The following is a 21,338-nucleotide window of genomic DNA, read 5'->3' as shown; positions in this document are numbered from 1 at the left end:
CATGTTAGGACACAAAATAAGCATCAATAAATTTAAGAAGAGTGAAATAATAGCAAGCATCTTCTTTGATCACAATGATGTGAAACTAGAAATCAATTACAAGAAAATAACTGAAAAACACATAAACACATAGAGGCTAAATAATATGTTACTAAACAATGAATGGGTTAACAATGAGATCAAGGAAATAATCAAAAGATACTTTGATTGCTTCTCGGCCTTTTGGCTAAGATCAAGTAAAAGATACTTTGAGACAAATGAAAATGAAAACACAACTCAAATCTTAGGGACATAGGAAAGCAGTCTTAAGAAGGAAAATCATAGCAAAACCCTGTCTTTTTCTTGATCTTAAACACTTTTTTTGCCTGTTGAGTGTGATGTTGGCTGTGGTTTTGTCATATATGGCCTTTATTATGTTGAGATATATTCTCTCTATTCCCACTCTTAAAATATTTATTATAAATGGGTGTGCTGGATTTTGTCAAATGCTTTTCCACATTTATTTATATGATCATACAATTTTTATCCTTTTGTTTATGTGGTGTATAACATTTATTGATTTGCAAATGCACCAACCTCCATCCCTAGAATAAATCCCACTTAATCATGATGCATGATCTTTTTAATATATTGCTGAATTCTGTTTGCTAATATTTTGTTAAGGATATTTGCGTCTCTGTTCATCAGAAATATTGGCCTATAATTTTATTTCTTATAGTGTCTTTATCTAGATTTAGAATTAAGATAATGCTGGCCCTATAAAATGAGCTTGGTATTTCTTTCTCTTGAATTTTTGAAATATTTTGAGAAAGATTAGTGTTGTTAGTTCCTTGAATGTTTACTAAAATTCCAATCCAGGACATTTGTTTGTTAGGAGTTTTTTTTATTACTGCTTTGATTTTGTTGGTTGTAATTGGTCTGTTCAGATTTTCTGTTTCTTCTTCAGTTTTGATTTATCCATTTCTTCTAGATTGTCTTATTTGTTGGTGTGTAATTATTAATATTATTTTCTTAAACTCCTTTGTATTTCTATGGTGTCAGTTGTTACTTCTCCATTTTCATTTCTATTTTGTTTAGTTAGTTCTCTCTTTTTTCTTGATAAGTCTAGTTAAAGGCTTATAAATTTTATCTCTTCAAAGAACCACCCCTTGTTATCAATCTTTTGTATTATTTTTTTAGATTCTATTTTGTATATTTCCACTCTGATTTTTATTATTTCCTTCCTTCTTCTCACTCTGGGCTTTGTTGTTATTTTTCAAGTTTCTTTAAGTGTAAAGTTAGATTGTTTATTTGAGGTTTTTCTTATTTCTTGAGGTAGGCCTATAATAAATGAATTCAGTAAATTAGCAGGATATAAAATAATTATCCAGAAATAAGTTGCAGTTTTATATACCAATAAAATCTATCAGCAAGGGAAACTAAGAAATGAATACCATTCACAATTGCTTCAAAAAGAATACCTAGGAATAAATTTAACCAAGGATATATAAGACTTATTCTTGGAAAATTATGACAGTGAAGAAAGAAATTGAAGAGGATACAAATAAATGGAAGCATATACTATATTCATGGATAGGAAGAATTAACATCATTAAAATGTCCATGTTATCCAATGCAATCTATAGATTCAATACAATTCCTATCAAGATACCAATAATGCAGAGCACGGCGGCCGATTCCGAGGCGGCTCTTTGGAGCCCGATGCGAAGCAGCGCTCCTGCGGGGCAAAGAAAGGCGCACAGGCACCATGGATTCCTTCAAGGTTGTGCTGGAGGGACCAGCCCCTTGGGGCTTTCAGCTGCAGGCGGGGCAAAGAAAGGCGCACAGGCACCATGGATTCCTTCAAGGTTGTGCTGGAGGGACCAGCCCCTTGGGGCTTTCAGCTGCAGGGGGGCAAGGACTTCAATGTTCCCCTCTCCATCTCCCGGCTCACTCCTGGAGGCAAAGCTGCACAGGCTGGGTGGCTGTTGGTGACTGGGTGCTGAGTACTGATGGCAGAATGCTGGAGGCCTCACGCACATCGAAGCTCAGAACAAGATCCGAGCCTGTGGGGAGTGCCTCAGCTTGGGTCTCAGCAGGGCCCAGCGGCTCAGAGCAAACCACAGAAGGCCCCGGCCCCTGCAGCGGGCCCCCGCGGTACACCTTTGCACCCAGCGCTTCCCTCAACAAGACAGCGCGACCCTTTGGGGCGCCGCCACCCGCCGACAGCAGACCGCAGCAAAATGGACAGCCGCTCAGACCTCTGGTCCCAGATGCCAGCAAACAGCGGCTAGTGGAGGACACAGAGGACTGGCAGCCGCGACCTGGGACAGGCCAGTCCCGTTCCTTCCGCATCCTTGGTCCACCTCACAGGCACTGAGTTCATGCAAGACCCGGACGAGGAGCACCTGAAGAAGTCAACGGAAAAGTATGTCCTGGAGCTACAGAGCCCAGGCTACACCCGCCTCCGGGACTGGCACCACCAGCGCTCAGCCCACGTGCTCAACATGCAGTCATAGCCCTGTACTGGCCAGCCAGCTGTTCTCTCTGCCTTTCTCTCTCTTTCTCCTGCCGAGGGCACCCTTGGTACCTCCAGCTTTTGCCCACCTGACCCACCCCTTTTCTGCCCTTGGACTGCGCCTCCCGCTAGCCTGGCACAGGGCCTGGTTTTGCCTGCCACTGCCTTCCCTCTTTGTCCTCTGGTACTGCTGACTGCCAGGTCTGTGCTGGCTTGGGCGTGGAAGTAAACACTCTTGGTCCTGTTTAAAAAAAAAAGATATCAATAATGTATTTCACAGAACTAGAACAAATATTCCAAAAATTTATACGAACTACAAGAGACCTTAAATAGCCACAGCAACCTTGAGAAAGAAGAACAGAGTTGGAGAAATGACGCTACCTGATATCAAACCATACTACAAGGCCATAGTAATAAAAACAGCAAGGTACTGGCATAAAAACAGATCAATGGAACAAGACAGAGAGCCTAGAAATAAACCCATTTTTAGATGGTTAATTAATAATTGAACATACAATGGAGTAAAGACAGTCTATTCAATAAATGGTGCTGGGAAAATTGGACCGATACATGCAAAAAAAATGAAACTAGACCACCTTATACCATATACAAGAAGAAACTCAAAATGAATTGAAGACTTAAATATCATATTAGACTTGAAACCATAAAAGTCCTAGAGAAAACATAGGCAGTAAAATATCAACCATTTCTCATAGCAATATATTTTCTGCTGTATCTCCTTGATCAAGAGAAACAAAAGAAAAGATAAACAGATGGGACTATGTCAAATTAAAAGTTTTTACACAACAAAGGAATCCATCAACTAAATAAAAAGATAACCCAGTGAATGGAATAACATATTTGGTGATACATTTAATAAGAGACTAATGTTCAAAATCTATGAAGAACTTATAAAACTCAACATATAAAATAAAAAATGGTAAAATAAATAATCCAATGAATAAATGGGCAAAGAATCTGAATAGATACTTCTCCAAAGAGGACATTCAGATGGCCAACAGACATAAGAAAAAATGCTCAATGTCACTAATGATCAGAGAAATGCAAATTAAAAGCATAATGAGATATCATCTCACACCTCTCAGAATGGCTGTCATCAGTAAGTCAACAAATAAGTGTTGGTGAGGGTGTGGAGAAAAGGGAACCCTTGTGTATTGTTGGTGGGAATGCAGATTGGTGCAGCCACTGTGGAAGGCAGTAAGTATTACCTCAAAACATTAAAAATGGAATTGTCCTATGACCCAGCTATCCCACTTCTGGGAATATATGCTAAGAATCCCAAAACACTAATTGGAAATAATACATGCACACCTATGTTCATTGCATCATTATTTACAATAGCCAAAATTTGGAAGCTGCCCAAGTGTCTATCAGTAGGTAAGTGGATAAAAAAGCTGTAGTATATTTACACAATGGAATACTACACTGCCCTAACAAGGAAATCATACCTTTTGCAACAGCATGGATGGACTGGAGATAATAATGCTAAGTGAAATAAGCCAGTCAGAGAAAGACAAGTATCTGTGATTCACTCATATGTGGAATCTAATGAACAAAATGAAGTAACAAGCAAAATAGAAACAGACTCATATATAGAGAGCAGGCTGACAGATGTCAGGTGTGGGGTGGGTAAGGTTGGGGTGGAAGGATTGAGCAATAAAGAAAAAAGAAAAAACTCAAGGACATGGACAACAGTTTGGTGACTGCTGGCGTGGGAGATGGAGAGATAAAGAAGATTATAGCAGGGATAAATGGAGATGGACAAAGACTTGACTTGGGGGTGGGGGTGAACATTCATGTGGTGTACAGAAATATGTTATAGAATTTGGCACCTGAAACTTGTATAATTATGTTAACCAGTGTTATCTCAATAAATTCAATTTAAAAAAGTACCTAGGAATAAATTTAATCAAGAAGGTAATAGACCTGTATTTGGAAATTTATAAGACACTGAAGAAAGAAACTGAAGAAGATACAAATATAGGGAAGCATATATTATGCTTATGAATAGGAAGAATTAACATTATTAAAATGTCCTTACTACCCAAAGCAATTTATAAATTTGACTCAATTTCTATCAAAATATCAATGAGGTATTTCACAGAACTAGAATAATCCAATAACTTATACGGAACTTCAAAAGACCCCAAATAGCCATAGAAATCTTGAGAAAAAAGAACAAAGTTGGAGGTATCATGCTACCTGATATTAAACTATACTACAAGGCCATAGTAATCAAACAACATGGTGCTGGTATAAAGACGGAGAGATAGGTCAATAATATAGAATAGAGCGCCCAGAAATCAACCCATGCTTTGTGGTCAATGATACTTGAAAAAGGAGGCAGGAGCGCACAATGGGAAAGAGACATGAAAGGCCCTACTCCCCAGTCCCAGACACTAAACTGTCAGTTTGTTACAATAATGTAACTCTACAGAATATACTCACTCTTCTTCCTTTAAATTTGAGCCTTGCCTTCTTTTTTTGGGTTGACTTAGCAAAATGGTTTTTCTTTACTTAAAAGCCAGTGCCATAGTACTGGCTCATATGTATATCAGGCAGTGGGGTCCTGCTGGTTAACAGACCTATAGCGTGAAGCTGGGGGGCCAAGGAGAAAGCCAAATGGACAACTGGCCCTCAGCATGGCCCAGAGCCATTCTGTACACGAGCTCAGAGCACTCTGACAGACAGAGCCCCAACAACAATAAAATCTGAACCACTGCCCCTGTTTCTCTAAGGGTTCCTGGGCATGGCAGAGGGCCTGTCATAGGTCAGGCCCTGGGGCTGGAGGAGTGAGCAGGGCTCTAGGTAAGGCATATCTGGAGGGCTGTGTGGAACACAGAACTGGAGCTCCCTCCTCTTGGTTCAAAGAAGAAAGAAACAGTCACTTATCTAGGAAACTTCCTCACCCTCTGAATTTGGTAGAGGGAGGACTGGGGCTCAAGCTGAATAGATGGTAGAGTTTTGGTCAGGAGGCTGTAATTTAAGAGCATGGAGACAGAACTTGGGGGCCTAGGAGCACTGGGCTTGGGGAATTGGAGGCGGTGGTAGAGTGCTCAAGGTTCTAGACTGTGGGTAGCCAGGGAGTTAATAAACTTAGGCTTTTGTTAGATCACCATTTATTGATACAAGCCTGCCTAGAAACCACAAAGTAAACATAAAGGAGGTGAGGGAAGAATCAACAGAGATAGAGGCAGAAATAAATGAATCAATTAGCTAAAAAAGAGTGGAATTGGTAAATAAATCTAAGACCTTGCTGTTTGCAAAAATCAATAAAATAGCCAAATATTTGGCAACTTTCAAAAAATTTGATTTTTAAAATTTTTTTTAAATTTTTTTTTCTTTTTTTTTTTTTGAGAGAGATAGATATTGATTTGTTGTTCTGCTTACTTATGTATTCATTGGTTGATTCTTGTATGTGACCTGACCGAGGATTGAACCCACAACCTTGTTGTATTGGAATGACACTCTAGTCAACTGAGATACTCAGCCAAGACTGGCAACTTTGACCAATGGAAAAAAAATAGGGAAAGAACACAGAGAAAATTGGAAAAATATGAGAATCCAGGCAGCGGCTGTAGAGAGGAGCCAAGATTGTTGTGGCCAAAGTCTTCTCCAATCCCCTGATGCCACAGAGTCCGGTGACCTTGTGGTGGTCGGGTCAATGGAGACCTGCAGCCTCAGCAAGCGGTCTCTCTTCAGTGTTGTATATAACTAACAACCTGGAGTCCACCATGAATGGACAGTTGGACCTAAGTGGGAAGCCAATCATCAAAGCTCAATTTGGGGAGAATATTTGATGAATTCCTGTTCATAAAGAAGATATTACTTATGAATTAGTGGTCATGATGCAATGAGTTTTCAAAGGAAAACTTCTGAGTAATGATGAAGTTAAAATAAAGTATAAAGATGAAGATAGGGGGTTGGGAAGATGGCAGCGGAGTAGGCGGATGCACAGACGCCCAGCTCTCAATACCAAACTGGAATACAAATCAATTTAGGAAAAATCAGCATGAAAAACCAACACTGAACTGCAAGAACAGCTCTCAAAAACCAAGGAGCAAAGAGGAAGCCACAATAATCCTGGTAAGGAGTGCCTGAATCTCCTCTGCTTACAGGAATGGAAGGGGGGGGGTGAGGCTGAGAGCCCAGAGAGGATTTCACAGAGGAAAAAGAGCAGAAACTACTGCTCACAGCCACTTACCTGGCGACCAGGGAGCAAGGTGGGTTGAAAAGACCAGCTTATCTCCCAAGTGGAAAGGACAGGGAGAGGGACAGACTGTGAGGGGCTAAGGTATGCAAGAAACAAAATAAAAAAGCTGACTCATTCGTGCTGGAGGCGGCCATAGCTGGGGGAGGGACTGAACCTTTCACAAAACAGAGCTGAAGTGCTTCTGGATCAGAGAATTCCGGACATCTATCCAGCTCCAATCAGCGCAACAAGACACAGCTGAAAACAAGAAGTGGGGAGGAGGGGCAGTAACTCAGGTCTCCATGGAGATCTGAGATACACCTCCCCCTACTGAAGCTGAGAAAAAACCCTGCCCCCAGTGAGATTAGTTGGTGGAAGAGACCTTCAGCATCTCAGGTTACACCCACAGCATTCCTGGTTACAGTTTCAAGGAAGCCCCCTGCTGAGATCAGTTAACAAGATTATCACCTGTTAAGAAAACAAACAAATCAAGACTTCAAAACTGCCCAAATCCGAAAGTGGATTACAAATAATAGCCCATACCAACCCAAGAAGACCTAGAAATAACACAACTAAAAACTGGAGGCAGATGACACCAAGCCTAGACTCAATCAACTCTACAAATAAAACACCATGATGAGAAGACAAAGGAGTGCAACCCAAATGAAACCACAAGAGACACCTTTGAGAGATGAGCTGAGTGATATGGAAATAATCAAACTGCCAGAAGCGGAGTTCAAAATAATGATTGTAAGGATGCTTAGAGATCTTAGAACAACAATGGAGGGGCAGTTTGAAAACCTAAATAAAGAAATAGCAAGTATAAAAAAGAACCAGTCGGAGATGACAAATACAATATCAGAAATAAAGACCACAATGGAAGGAATTAAAAACAGGATAGATAGAGCAGAGGATCGAATCAGCAAGTTAGAGGACAACTGGAATGAAGGCATGAAAGCAGAGAAGAAAAGAGAAAAGAGACTCAAAAAGTCAGAGGAAACTCTTAGAGAGCTCTGTGACAACATGAAGAGAAATAACATCCGCATCATAGGGGTTCCTGAAGAAGAAGAAAAGGAACAAGGGATAGAAACTTTTTTCAATCATATCATAGTTGAAAATTTCCCTAAATTAATGCAAGAGAAACTCTCACAAGTCCAAGAAGCACAGAGGACTCCATTAAAGAGAAACCCAAAGAAACCTACACCAAGACACATCATAATTAAAATACCAAAGCTAAGCGATAAAGAGAAAATATTAAAAGCTGCAAGAGAAAAAAAAGTTATCACCTACAAAGGAGCCCCCATAAGGATGACATCTGACTTCTCAACAGAAACACTTGAGGCCAGAAGGGAATGGCAAGAAATATTCAAAGTAATGCAGAACAAGAACCTACAACCAAGACCACTTTATCCAGCAAGGCTATCGTTTAAAATCGAAGGAGAAATAAAAAGCTTCCCAGACAAAAAACAACTCAAAGAATTCATTACAACCAAACCAATGCTGCAGGAAATGTTAAGGGGCCTGTTGTAAACAGATCAAAGTGGGAAAAGAATATAGCAAAAAAAGGAATACACCTTTAAAGAAGAAAATGGCAATAAACAACTACATATCAATAATAACCTTAAATGTAAATGGATTAAATGATCCACTCAAAAGACATAGGGTAGCTGTGTGGATAAGAAAACAGGACCCATACATATGTTGTCTACAAGAGACACACCTTAGAACAAAAGACACACATAGATTGACGGTAAAAGGATGGAAAAAAACATTTCATGCAAACGGAAATGAAAAAAAAGCTGGGGTAGCAATACTTATATCAGACAAATTGGACTTTAAAACAAAGGATATAGTAAGAGATAAAGAAGGCCACTACATAATGATAAAGGGAGTAATCCAACAGGAAGATATAACTATTATAAATATCTATGCACCTAATATAGGAGCACCCAAATATATAAAACAGACTTTGATGGATTTAAAGGGCGAGATCAACAGCAAAACTATAATAGTAGGGGATTTCAATACCCCACTAACATCACTAGATAGATCCTCAAGAAAGAAAATTAACAAAGAAACAGCAGACTTATTGGAAACACTAGATCAACTTGATTTAATAGATATCTTCAGAACCTTTCACCCTAAAGCAACAGAATATACATTCTTTTCAAGTGCTCATGGTACATTCTCTAAGATAGACCACATGTTAGGGCACAAAAGTGCTCTCAACAAATTTAAGAAGACTGAAATCATATCAAGCACTTTCTCCGATCACAACGGCATGAAACTAGAAATGAATCACAGCAGAAAAGCTCAAAAATTCTCAAACACATGGAAACTAAATAGCAGGGTGTTAAATAATGAATGGATTAAGAATGAGATCAAAGAAGAAATAAAAAAATTCCTAGAAACTAATGACAACGAGCATACAACAACTCAAAATTTATGGGACACAGCGAAAGCAGTGCTGAGAGGGAAGTTCATAGCACTACAGGCACACTTTCAGAAGCTAGAAAAAGCTGAAATAAACAACTTAACCCTGCATCTAAAAGAATTAGAAAAAGAATAGCAAGTAAAGCCCAAATGTAGTAGAAGGAAGGAAATAATAAAGATCAGAGCAGAAATAAATGACATAGAGGCTAAAGAAACAATACAGAGGATCAATGAAACTAGGAGCTGGTTCTTTGAAAAGGTAAACAAGATTGATGAACCTTTAAGTAGACTCACCAAGAAAAAGAGAGAGAGGACTCAAATAAATAAAATTAGAAATGAGAGAGGAGAAATAACAACTGACACAACAGAAATACAAAATATTGTAAGAAAATACTATGAAGAACTGTATGCCAAAAAACTAGACAACCTAGATGAAATGGACAAATTCCTTGAAACATACAATCTTCCAAAAATCAATCTGGAAGAATCAGAAAACCTAAACAGACCGATTACAACAAATGAGATTGAAACAGTTATCAAAAAACTCCCAACAAAGAAAAGTCCGGGGCCCGATGGCTTCACAACAGAATTCTACCAAATAGTCAAAGAAGAACTAACTCCTATCCTTCTCAAACTATTTCAAAAAATTCAAGAGGAAGGAAGACTTCCAAGCTCCTTTTATGAGGCGAGCATAATTCTGATCCCAAAACCAGGCAAAGACAACACAAAGAAAGAAAATTATAGGCCAATATCTCTGATGAATATAGATGCTAAAATCCTCAACAAAATATTAGCAAACCAGATCCAACAATATATGGAAAAAACCATACACCATGATCAAGTGGGATTTATTCTGGGGAGGCAAGGCTGGTACAATATTCGTAAATCAATCAATGTGATTCATCACATAAACAAAAAGGAGAAAAACCATATGATAATTTCAATAGATGCAGAAAAAGCATTTGATAAAATCCAGCACCCATTCATGATCAAAACTCTCAGCAAAGTGGGAATACAGGGAACATACCTCAACATGATAAAAGCCATCTATGAGAAACCCACAGCCAACATCATACTCAATGGGAAAAAATTAAAAGCAATACCCTTAAGATCAGGAACAAGGCAGGGGTGCCCCCTTTCACCACTCTTATTTAACATGGTCCTGGAAGTCCTAGCCACAGCAATCAGACAAGAAGAAGAAATAAAAGGCATTCAAGTTGGAAAAGAAGAAGTAAAACTATCATTATTTGCAGATGATATGATATTGTATATAGAAAACCCTAAAGTCTCAGTCAAAAAACTACTGGACCTGATAAATAAATTCAGCAAAGTGGCAGGATATAAAATCAATACTCAGAAATCAGAAGCATTTTTATACACCAACAATGAACAGTCAGAAAGAGAAATCAAAGAATCAATCCCCTTTACCATTGCAACCAAAAAAATAAAGTACCTAGGAGTAAACTTAACCAAGGACACTAAAGACTTGTACTCGGAAAATTACAAAACATCGATAAAAGAAATCAAGGAAGATACAAACAAGTGGAAGCATATACCGTGCTCATGGTTAGGAAGAATAAACATCATTAAAATGTCTATATTACCCAAAGCAATTTACAAATTCAATGCAATACCAATTAAAATACCAATGACATACTTCAAAGATATAGAACACATATTCCAAAAATTTATATGGAACCAAAAGAGGACACGAATAGCCTCAGCAATCTTAAAAAAGAAGAATAAAGTGGGAGGTATCACACTTCCTGATATCAAGTTATACTACAAGGCCGTGGTACTCAAAACAGCCTGGTACTGGCATAAGAACAGGCATATATATCAATGGAACAGAACAGAGAACCCAGAAATAAACCCACAGTTCTATGGACAACTGATATTTGACAAAGGAGGTAAGGAAATACAATGGAGTAAAGACAGCCTCTTTAACAAATGGTGTTGGGAAAATTGGACAGCAACCTGCAAAAAAATGAAACTAGATCACCAGCTTACACCACTCACAAGAATAAACTCAGAATGGATAAAAGACTTAAATGTAGGCCGTGAAACCATAAGCATCTTAGAAGAAAACATAGGCAGTAAGCTCTCGGACATCTCTCGGAGCAATATATTTGCTGATTTATCTCCACGGGGAAGTGAAATAAAAGACAGGATAAACAAATGGGACTATATCAAACTAAAAAGCTTTTGCACAGCTAAAGACAACAAGAACAGAATAAAAAGACAAACTACACAATGGGTGAACATATTTGACAATACGTCTGATAAGGGGTTAATAACCAAAATTTATAAAGAACTTGTAAAACTTAGTACCAGGAAGACAAACAACCCAATCCAAAAATGGGCAAAAGAGATGAATAGACACTTCTCCAAAGAGGTCATACAGATGGCCAATAGGCATATGAAAAAATGCTCAACATCACTAATCATTAGAGAAATGCAAATTAAAACCACAATGAGATATCACCTCACACCAGTCAGAATGGCGCTTATCAACAAAACAACATAGAATAAGTGCTGGCGAAGATGTGGAGAAAAGGGAACCCTCCTGCACTGCTGGTGGGAATGCAGACTGGTGCAGCCACTGTGGAAAACAGTATGGAGATTCCTCAAAAAACTGAAAATCGAACTGCCTTTTGACCCAGCTATCCCACTTTTAGGAATATACCCCAAGGACACCATAGAACAGCTCGAAAAGGAGAAATGCAACCGCATGTTTGTGGCAGCATTGTTCACAATAGCGAAGATCTGGAAACAGCCCAAGTGTCCGTCAGAGGACGAGTGGATTAAAAAGCTTTGGTACATATATACTATGGAATACTACTCAGCCATAAGAAATGATGACATCGGATCATTTACAATAACATGGATGGACCTTGACAACATTATATGGAGTGAAATAAGTAAATCAGAAAAAAAACTAAGATGAATCCATACATAGAAGGGACATAAAAATGAGACTCAGAGACATGAACAAGATTGCAATGGCAACAGGGGCGGGGGGTTGGGGGAGGGGGGATGGGGTGAAGAAGGAGTGAGGGGTTAGGGGAGGGGAGGGGCACAAAGAAAACCAGATAGAAGGTGACAGAAGATAATCTAACTTTGGGGGAGGGGTTTACAGCACAATCAAATGTCAAAATAATCTAGAGATATTTTCTCTCAACATATGTACCCTGATTTATCAATGTCACTGCATTAAATTTAATAAAAAAAAAAAGAAAAAAAAAAAAAAAGAATCCTTAAAGGTAGAAGAACAGAAGAGAAGGTTGGAGTGATTAGCTGGAAAGACCCAGCTCATCATTGCAGACTTTGAAGATGGGAGGGAGCCACAGCTGGAGAACACAGGCAATGTCTAGCAGCTAGAAGAGGCAAGGGGCTTTCAAACAGAATTCAGTCCTACCAACTCTTTGATTTGACCTTAGTGTGACTCATGTCACTCTTCTATACTACAGAAATATATGATAATAAATAAATGTTTTAAAGCACTAAAAAAAAAAAAAAAAAAAAAAAAAAAGATGAAGATGGAGATCTTATAACAATTTTTGATAGTTCTGCCCTTCCTTTGTAATTCAGTGTAGTGGGGTACTAAAACTGACATTATTTGTTTATGGCCAACCAAGATCCCTTGAATCAAGTCAGGTGAAATATCTCTGTGGAAAACTGATAGAACTTCGAAATAAAATTAATCACTTGTTGGATAGCTCGGAACCACATGGGGGATTAGGCAGGGCCTTCCACCAATATTCCTGAAAATGATACTGTGGGTGGTGGAGAAGAAGAGTTTGCTGCTTTTGATCCTTCTCGGGGAAACATCTACTCGGGTTATGGCAGTGAGTATGTCAGCTTTTTATCCTTTAAAAAAGCAAGGTAAGATCAATAACAATGTCATGTCAGCATTTCACTTCACAGATGACTGACTTTCAGGGCCGCCCAGAGCTTGTGCAGAAGACTGGTGAGGAAACCGACAGCACTGCTTCCCTCCCCCTGCCCCGGCGCTCATCTCAGTTCAGCCACAGCGGGGTCAGGAACACCCCACAGCTCTGCTTCCTTCCCCTCCACAGCTCACCTGCACTGCCCCCTCCCCCCTCCCCAGTTCAGCCACAGTAGCCACCATATACAGGAGCTCGGCCACAACATGTCAGATGTACCCACAGGCCAGAATGCTGTTCTGCCACTGCAGCAGTACGGCTGTCAGCATTCAGCAGGCTATAGTCAGCACATGGGACCCCAATAGCCTCAGCAGTTCTAGGGATCCAGCCAGCACTCTACCCCCCAGGCCCAGCTTGGGCCTTTCCTGGTCAGCCTCAACAACTGCCTGCTGAACTGCCCTGGCAGCCCCAGCGAGCACTACGTGCCACGTACTTACACTGCCCAGACTTCCCAGCCTGTTGACTATACTGTGGTCCCTGCCTCGCAACCTGGAGTAGCTCCATGCCAACCTGGGCATATCAACCAAGACCAGGTTTTACTCAACCTCCTGGAAGTACCATGACGCCTCCTCCAAGTAGGGCCTAACCATTGCGCACATACCTCCCATGGACCACCTGTAAAGCGGCCCAGTTACACAGATGAATGTAGGTGCCAGCTATTTGCCTCCCTAAAGACTCCAATACTACTATTTTATTAAGGTGACCAACTTTTTTACAATGAAAAGGAGGACAAAAATAAATGGAAGAAAACAATATCGTAAATAAAAAAAAATCTTATTCATTGCAACAATAATACACGATAATATGATAAATGCATAATAAAAACATTTATAATATTTTATATTGGAATTATACTTACATGCCTATTAATTTTTAATAATTGTAAGAAAAAAGATAATATTATCTAAATGAGTACTTTTCTATTGAATGAATTTTTTTGTCAATGTATCATCTTGTAACAATATATTTGAAATATCTGAACAAAAAATATCCTTCATATTGAATTTTATGGCAAGTGCTGCAGCTAGAGTATCAACATTCAATCTCAATTTCTCACTTGTCTAAAAATCATTAGCAATTGAAAAAACTCTTTCAACTGCTGCATTAGTTCCAGGGCAGCACAATGTAAATAGAACAAGAATACATAAATTTTTACATGGAATATGTTCATTTTTGAAATGGCTGAATATTTCCACTCATCTTTTATTAGTTTCAATGTGTTCACTCTCCCATTGTATTAATTTTTCAGACTTTAAATATACATTCAGTCTTCTAATTTCTTCAAAGAGACCATTGTCGTCTGTTTTGATGTCTGGCATTTCTTTAGATAAAAACTCAAGACAAGATTCAATATCTGTCCAACATACATGTGATGAAGTAAAAAAACACCATTGAAAACTGTTATTTCCCGTGATATTTTTTTCAGATCATTCTTCGATATATTAAAAACATGTCTGATAAAAATTTTGCACTTTTTTGATAAACTTTTATGTTATGCCCAGATTTGATTCCTCTAAGTCTGACAATTTTCTTTTTATAATTAAAGGAAGAAATTTTTCTTCAAAACGAGATTTATATTGAAGGATAAAGTCATTCAAAATAAGACTAACTTCTGTAGCTGAAATGTGTTCACCTTCAATCTTTTGAATTGTTTTGTGAAAAATAGGTGCTTGATTATGTACAAAATACATTAATATCTCAGCTATTTTATTACTGAAAACAATTCCAAGATTTTAGGAAATTTGTCTAAATTTAAAAAATATGAACACAGAGGCTCAAATAATTGTAGAACACGCTCTATAGCAGGTGTTTGAGCAAGCCATCTAACTTTTGAATATCCGAAAAGTTTTTTGTATTCAACATTTGCTTCTTCACAAAATCATTTTAAAGTAGCAATACAAACAGAAAAACAACTAAAATGCAAATAAATTGTAGTTATTATTCTACATCAATTGGCATGGCACATGACACTGTGTTGATTGCATTTGACAAAATATGTGCATTACAATCTACTCCTAGTATTTTCTTTTGGAGTAACTCTTGTAATTTTACATACTTTTTACTCACTTCTTTGCGTCTTCACTCACCAAAATGTGTATTTGTATTATCAGCTGTTAGTGCAACAACTTTGGATTTCAAATTGTTTTCATTTATTACTCTGTATAGATGGTTTGACAAAATTTCAGAAGTTTTGCCCTCAATAGATTCTAAATTTAAAATTTTTACTTGAATGCCCTTGGTAACATCAAAATATCTTACTGTTATTGGATATATTTTAATTTCATTATGACTTGATGCATAAGATAAAATCATTACAAATGCTGCAGTTTCCAAGTCCTCTGTATGTATTTTGTCACAGTAATTTTTAATACTGATTTCAAAATAGCCTTGCATTTTGTCCTGGCACATGAAAATTTTGCATTGTGAAACTTTTTCAATAATTTAGTTGTACAATCTATACTATGAAAACTTTGATTGTGAATTATGGTATGAAATGCAAATGTTGCCTCCATTGCAGCCAACTGTTTTTCATCTTCAGAATAATTTGAAGTTTTAAAAAAACTTGTTACTTTACAACTGGAAGCCGATGCACCTATGATTGCTTATGTTTGTTGGTGGTCAAGTGTTTCATTATAGCTACTCTGCCCCCAACTGCAATACAAAATTCTCTGCTGCAAATATTGCAGAAAACAATGGTGTCTTTCTTTGATATGAGGACTGTAAATTCCTTTTTCAATTTATCATTGAAATAGCATTTTCTCTTTTTTGATTTTTCCACCCCTTAAATGAAACTTAAAATTAAAAATAAAATATAGCCTGACCTGTGGTGGCACAGTGGATAAAGCGTCAACCTGGAAACGCTGAGGTTGCTGGTTCAAAACCCTGGGCTTGCCTGGTCAAGGCACATACGGGAGTTGATGCTTCCTGCTCCTCCCCTCTTCTCTCTCTCTCTCCCTCTCTCTCTTTCCCCCCCTCTCTATAATGAATAAATAAAATCTTAAAAAAAAATATAGCACTACACAAATGATGCAAGCACATTAGGAACTGAAAATGTTACATCATGGTAGGTGAATTTTCTGGAAGCTAAATTAACAAAACTAAATATCAAACAAAACCACTAATTTGGAGTGATATTCAGGTGTATTTATCATTTTCTAATTAAAAAACATCTGTTTTATGCAACTAGTTAATCTTTTTAATAGATATGGTTTGAGGTTAGATTTCCACTTTAAAATTTGAGTTTCGGGAAAATACTTGTAAATAAAATTATACGTATTTGGAAATTATTAAATAGATAATGAATTAATAAAACGTGAATTGTGCTTACCTGTCTATGATTGAATAGTCACTGAGAAAGAAATAATTGTGAGTCTACAATGTTGTATGTGCCGTGTCATGTTTCAGTAAGAAGTACACAAAGCCATTTGTGCGCTCGGTATCACGCTCTCTCAAGGTCTCCTGTGAGGAGCACATGCGTCTCATAATCGCATCTTGCTGCACTGTGCTGATCCTTGACTAATCATCATGTCAAATACAAATACGTCACGTCACACGCAATGGATCAACTCCGCATTGATTGAATGTGGACACTTATAGATTAGTCTTCCAATATCAAAAAGGAGGACACTTTTCGAGGGAGGACGGAACTTACAAAAGAAGGACTGTCCTCCCTAAAGGAGAATGATTGGTCACCTTAATTTTATGTTAATTTGTATTGAAATTCAGAAATTTAAAAAACAGGCCATTTTTTATGATGTTGTTTTTGCTGTTAAATTTGCTAGAACACAAAAAAGCAAAATGAAAGTTTTTTCCTCCCTGTTTAAAAGTGTAGCAGCTTCCTTGTAATCTTGAACACTGCTCCTCTGTGTGTGTAAAGTGACTGAGTTCCTAGCTTGCTTTGTCCAGAGAATATTAAAATGCTAGGTTGGAGTTTAGCCATTTTATTTGGCTTTTTACTACAGTATTAACATGATGTCCTAAAAGTAGAGCCCTTTGAGAAGATGACTAGAGATTATGTATAAAATATAACATTGATTAGTTAATAAAGATGATCGAATCCAAAAGAATATGAGATTACTGTATTCAATCACAAGCTACAGATGTGATAATCACAAGGAAGTGGATCACTCAAAAGAAACTTTAAAGCATTGATTGAAATCAAGAAGAGAATGTTTAAAAAATTTTAAAGCATGACTTTTCAGGTATGTAAGATGAATAAATTCTAGAGCTGTGCTCTCTAGCATGTGGCCTATAGCCAATTAACACTGTATTGTGCAGTTACATCTGTTAAGAGGGTAGATTTTGTGTTATGTGTTCTTACCACACACAAAAAATAAATAAATAAAAAGAGAAACAAAGGGACCCAAGGAAACTTTTGGAGGTGATGGCTATGTCTATTACCTTGATCGTGGTGATAGTATTATAGGTGTATGCATATATCCAAAATCTTCAACTTGTATGCATTCAATATGTGCACTTTTTTGTATGTCAGTTATACTTCATCAAAGCTTTAATTAAAAAAAGGACTATGAACCCAAACTGCAACCTGACTAGTTTCATCAGAAAATTCTTTTATGCATTTAAGAAATAAATGATTTTCAGAGTGTACAATATAGATAATGTTTCAAATTGTGTCACGAAGTCAGTCTAACCAAATACCAAAATCTGCTGGCGAGAGCTCAGAACACGACCTAGGCCTAACTCAGGACTAAATCCACCACAATCCAGAGTAAAAGATCAGCAAATCAAATCTGGTACAGTACTAAACGACGCACTGTGACCAATGTAACATATTCCCATGGCAAGCTATTAGGAAATCTATAATTAATTACATCCAAAGTCAAAGGCAGAAAGGAAGAAACATTTGATTCTGTTGCTAGACACTGAAAGGACCTTTGGAAAAAAATTTAAAATCCATTTCTTGAGGAAACTCCACCCCCCAAAAAAAGAACATAATATTTTCTTACTACAATGAAGGATATTTCTATAAAGAGAAGAAAGAGCACCATTCTTTTTTTTTTTTTTTGGTATATTTCTGAAGCTGGAAACGGGGAGAGACAGTCAGACAGACTCCCGCATGCGCCCGACCAGGATCCACCTGGCACGCCCACCAGGTGCAAAGCTCTGCCCACCAGGGGGCGATGCTCTGCCCCTCAGGGGCGTCGCTCTGCCGTGACCAGAGCCACTCTAGCGCCTGGGGCAGAGGCCAAGGAGCCATCCCCAGCGCCCGGGCCATCTTTGCTCCAATGGAGCCTTGGCTGCAGGAGGGGAAGAGAGAGACAGAGAGGAAGGAGGGGAGGGGGGTGGAGAAGCAAATGGGCGCTTCTCCTATGTGTCCTGGCCAGGAATCGAACCCAGGTCCCCCGCACGCCAGGCCGACGCCGCTGAGCCAACCGGCCAGGGCCACCATTCTTTTCAGAATAGTGAAACATTAAGTTAGGAGAAAGAAAAGGAGGAAGGGAAGGAGGTGACGTCAGGCTCTGGACATTACACTGATGTTATTGCCCACAGAAGGCAAGGGCTGAGAGGCACAAATATTAAAAAGATGGAGAAAAATGATGTTTTACCTGGATGTGCTCCAGATAATGAACCAAGGAGTATTTAGGGTTAATAAGTGAGCAAAGGGGCCAGGGCCAAAGCATATGAAATAAATATCTTGCTTATAAACCAGTAGCAGTCGCACAAAACCCAGTAGAGTGAAATGAAAAAAACTGTAAAATCACATGAAGCCATGAATAAATGAGGAGATGTGTTCTTGGATGGGAAGACTTGCTGTTGTTAAGATACTACAAATTAAACCATATATTTCATCTAATTCCACTTAAAATTAATTGGTGGGATCTTGACAAAATTCTAAAATTTATCTAGAAGGAAGAAAGTGTGTGAAAACATTTCATACATTATAGAAAATGAGAGTGATGATAGTCATTTTGCCATACCAGACTCACAAAGGATTACAATGCCAAATGCTGCAAAGGGGGAGGGGGGAGGAAGGGAGGAGGGGGGAGGAGGAGGGGGAGGAAGAGGGAGGAGGAAGAGGGAGTAAGAAGAGGGAGGAGGAAGAGGGAGGAAGAGGGAGGAGGAGAAGAGGGGAGAGGAAGGGAGGAAGGGTAAGAGGGGGGAGGAAGAGGAAGAGGGGGAGGAAGGGAAAGAGGGAAGAAGAAGGAAAAGGGGGAGGAGGGGAGGAGGAGAAGGAAGGAGGGAAGGGAGGAGGGAAGGAGGGGGGAGGGGGGAGAATGAGAGGGAATGACTGAGGGCATTGCTATCTCTGTTTGAGTTTGGCACCACATTATTTTACAAAGCTCTATCAATTCAATATTGTGCATCTATGAATTGCCAACTAAACGTCAGGCATATGGAAAGAGTAGCGAATGCGAGAGGCCAAGTTTGTTGCCTTCATGGAGCTTTCTGTCTGGCAAAAAGTGATTAAACAATGAACCACAGGTGTCTTTGGAATCAGAAGAGGTCTTTGGAAGCATGGGGACAAGGATCTGGGAAGACTTATTGGAATAGAGCAGGATCCACTCTCTCTGTCTCACAAAGGAACTACTTACCTTCCCTATGCCTGTGCTGCCTATCCCTTTGTTGATGGCAGGTTTGGGAATTTTAGACTGGTGGTTTGTGGACTGACATCCTCAGTGTGATGGCCAGTGGCCAGCACTGGCCTTGAAGACTGGCATTGGCCTCCTAAGCTTTGATGGAAATCCTGTGGACCTGTGATGTTTCTGAAGGTGAGCGTGTATCTGCACCCCTGGGGGCCGCTGCCCTGGAGTCTGGTTCTGGAGGCCTGGGGGCCAGAGGGTTTGCTCCCATCTGTCAGGTTCCAGGTGAGACCCTGAGTCAGCTGGCTTGGAAGTGCTCACAGACTGATTCAGGGCTAACTTTGAACTGAAACCCATGGCTCTGTTCTGGCACAGAATGAAACCTGACTGCAAGTCAAGGGTATGGGATGAATCATTCACCTAAAAAAACTGCGACTAGCTACTAAATGCAAGACACATGGGCCTCTATGGGCAGGGGTTAAAGGACTGCTCAGGTGTGCTCAGAGTGAGAGGCACCCTCTACTGACCCTGAGGTCACCATGAGCCAAAGTTGTCCTATGGCTATGGCCACCACTCTGACCCTCGTCCCTCTACCAGCAGACTAAGGAGGGGGCCTCAGACCTCTGCATGTCCACCTCCTAGTGCTCTCTCTCCCCAGCCTGGCCCCAGCCCCCCAGCTGGGGAATCATCAGGACTCCCCCTTGTGTCCTGTATTCAGGGTCATGCCAGTCTCCACACAAAGTCTAGGCCTCTGGGGCCCCCTCATTCTCAGACCTTCCATGTGCCTTCTGGAACTCATATTCTACCATCAGCAAATGTCCTAGATCCTCAAACTCTTCTATGAACGTTTCTTCTTGCTCAAATGGAAATCTGATGACCTAGCTTCTCCTGCAGCCTCTGGAGTGTTTGCTTTCTCTCTCTCTTTCTCTGTCTCTCTCTCTCTCCCCCCCTCCCTTTCTCTCTCCCTCTCTCCATTGGGCTGGGTGGTGGGGCAAATGTTCTCCTTGGTTCTCATTGCCACTGCAGAAAAATGCCCAGTTTGGAGTTCCGTGTCACACAAGCCTCACTGCCAGACGCCCCCTCTGGGATGCAAGCACTTCTCTCTCTCCCCCACATCAGTTCCCCACTTTCTACTGGATCTTCCCAATCAGTTCATAAAAAATGCTGTTAATTTCCACCTTGAAAAAAAAGTCTCTCTTTATCCCAACTTCTCTCCTCCACTCTGTCCCTTTTCTTTCCTTGAAGAGCTAAAGAGCTGCCTGAAGAGCTGCCCACCCTCAGTGGCTCCGACTGCTATCCTGCTTCTCCCTGGAGCCAGTTCCAGGCAGACTTTACCCCACCACACCCTGGATCTGCTCTTCTGAGCTCCGTGACCCTAGAGCTGACCCCGACCCAATGGCCAGGTCTCTGTGCGCATTCTCCCTGACCTGAGCATGTGGCACAGCTGATCGCTCGTCTGCTCGTCCTCTTTGGCACCCAGACACCAACTCCTAGTTTTCCTATCTCGGTGGCTTCTCCTTCTCTGTCTTCCTTGTTGACTCTCCTAACCTCCCAGACTCTACGTGCCATTGTGTTGGTTGCTGGACTCTCTATCCTCACTCATTCCTCCTGTGATTGACCCCGGGCCACTGACTTTAATATCACCACCCTACAAGGTGTCCAAAACTTACACCTCCAGCCAAACCTCAGCCTTCAACTCCAAGCTT

The 21,338-nt window shown here is 39.7% G+C and overlaps 1 protein-coding gene and 2 pseudogenes across 2 annotated transcripts in view; 2 read left to right on the top strand and 1 right to left on the bottom strand.

Moving 5' to 3' along the window:
• FSTL4 (follistatin like 4) overlaps positions 1-21,338 on the bottom strand; it is a 592,181-nt gene that overhangs the window by 58,056 nt on the left and 512,787 nt on the right. The window lies entirely within an intron of this gene.
• LOC136407711 (PDZ and LIM domain protein 7 pseudogene) lies at positions 1,831-2,628 on the top strand (annotated as a pseudogene).
• Positions 6,253-13,117, top strand: LOC136375978 (protein TFG pseudogene; annotated as a pseudogene).

Source organism: Saccopteryx leptura, chromosome 6, assembly GCF_036850995.1.
Source record: "Saccopteryx leptura isolate mSacLep1 chromosome 6, mSacLep1_pri_phased_curated, whole genome shotgun sequence".
NCBI classification, from domain to species: Eukaryota; Metazoa; Chordata; class Mammalia; order Chiroptera; family Emballonuridae; genus Saccopteryx; species Saccopteryx leptura.
This window is presented reverse-complemented; position numbering and strand designations above follow the sequence as displayed.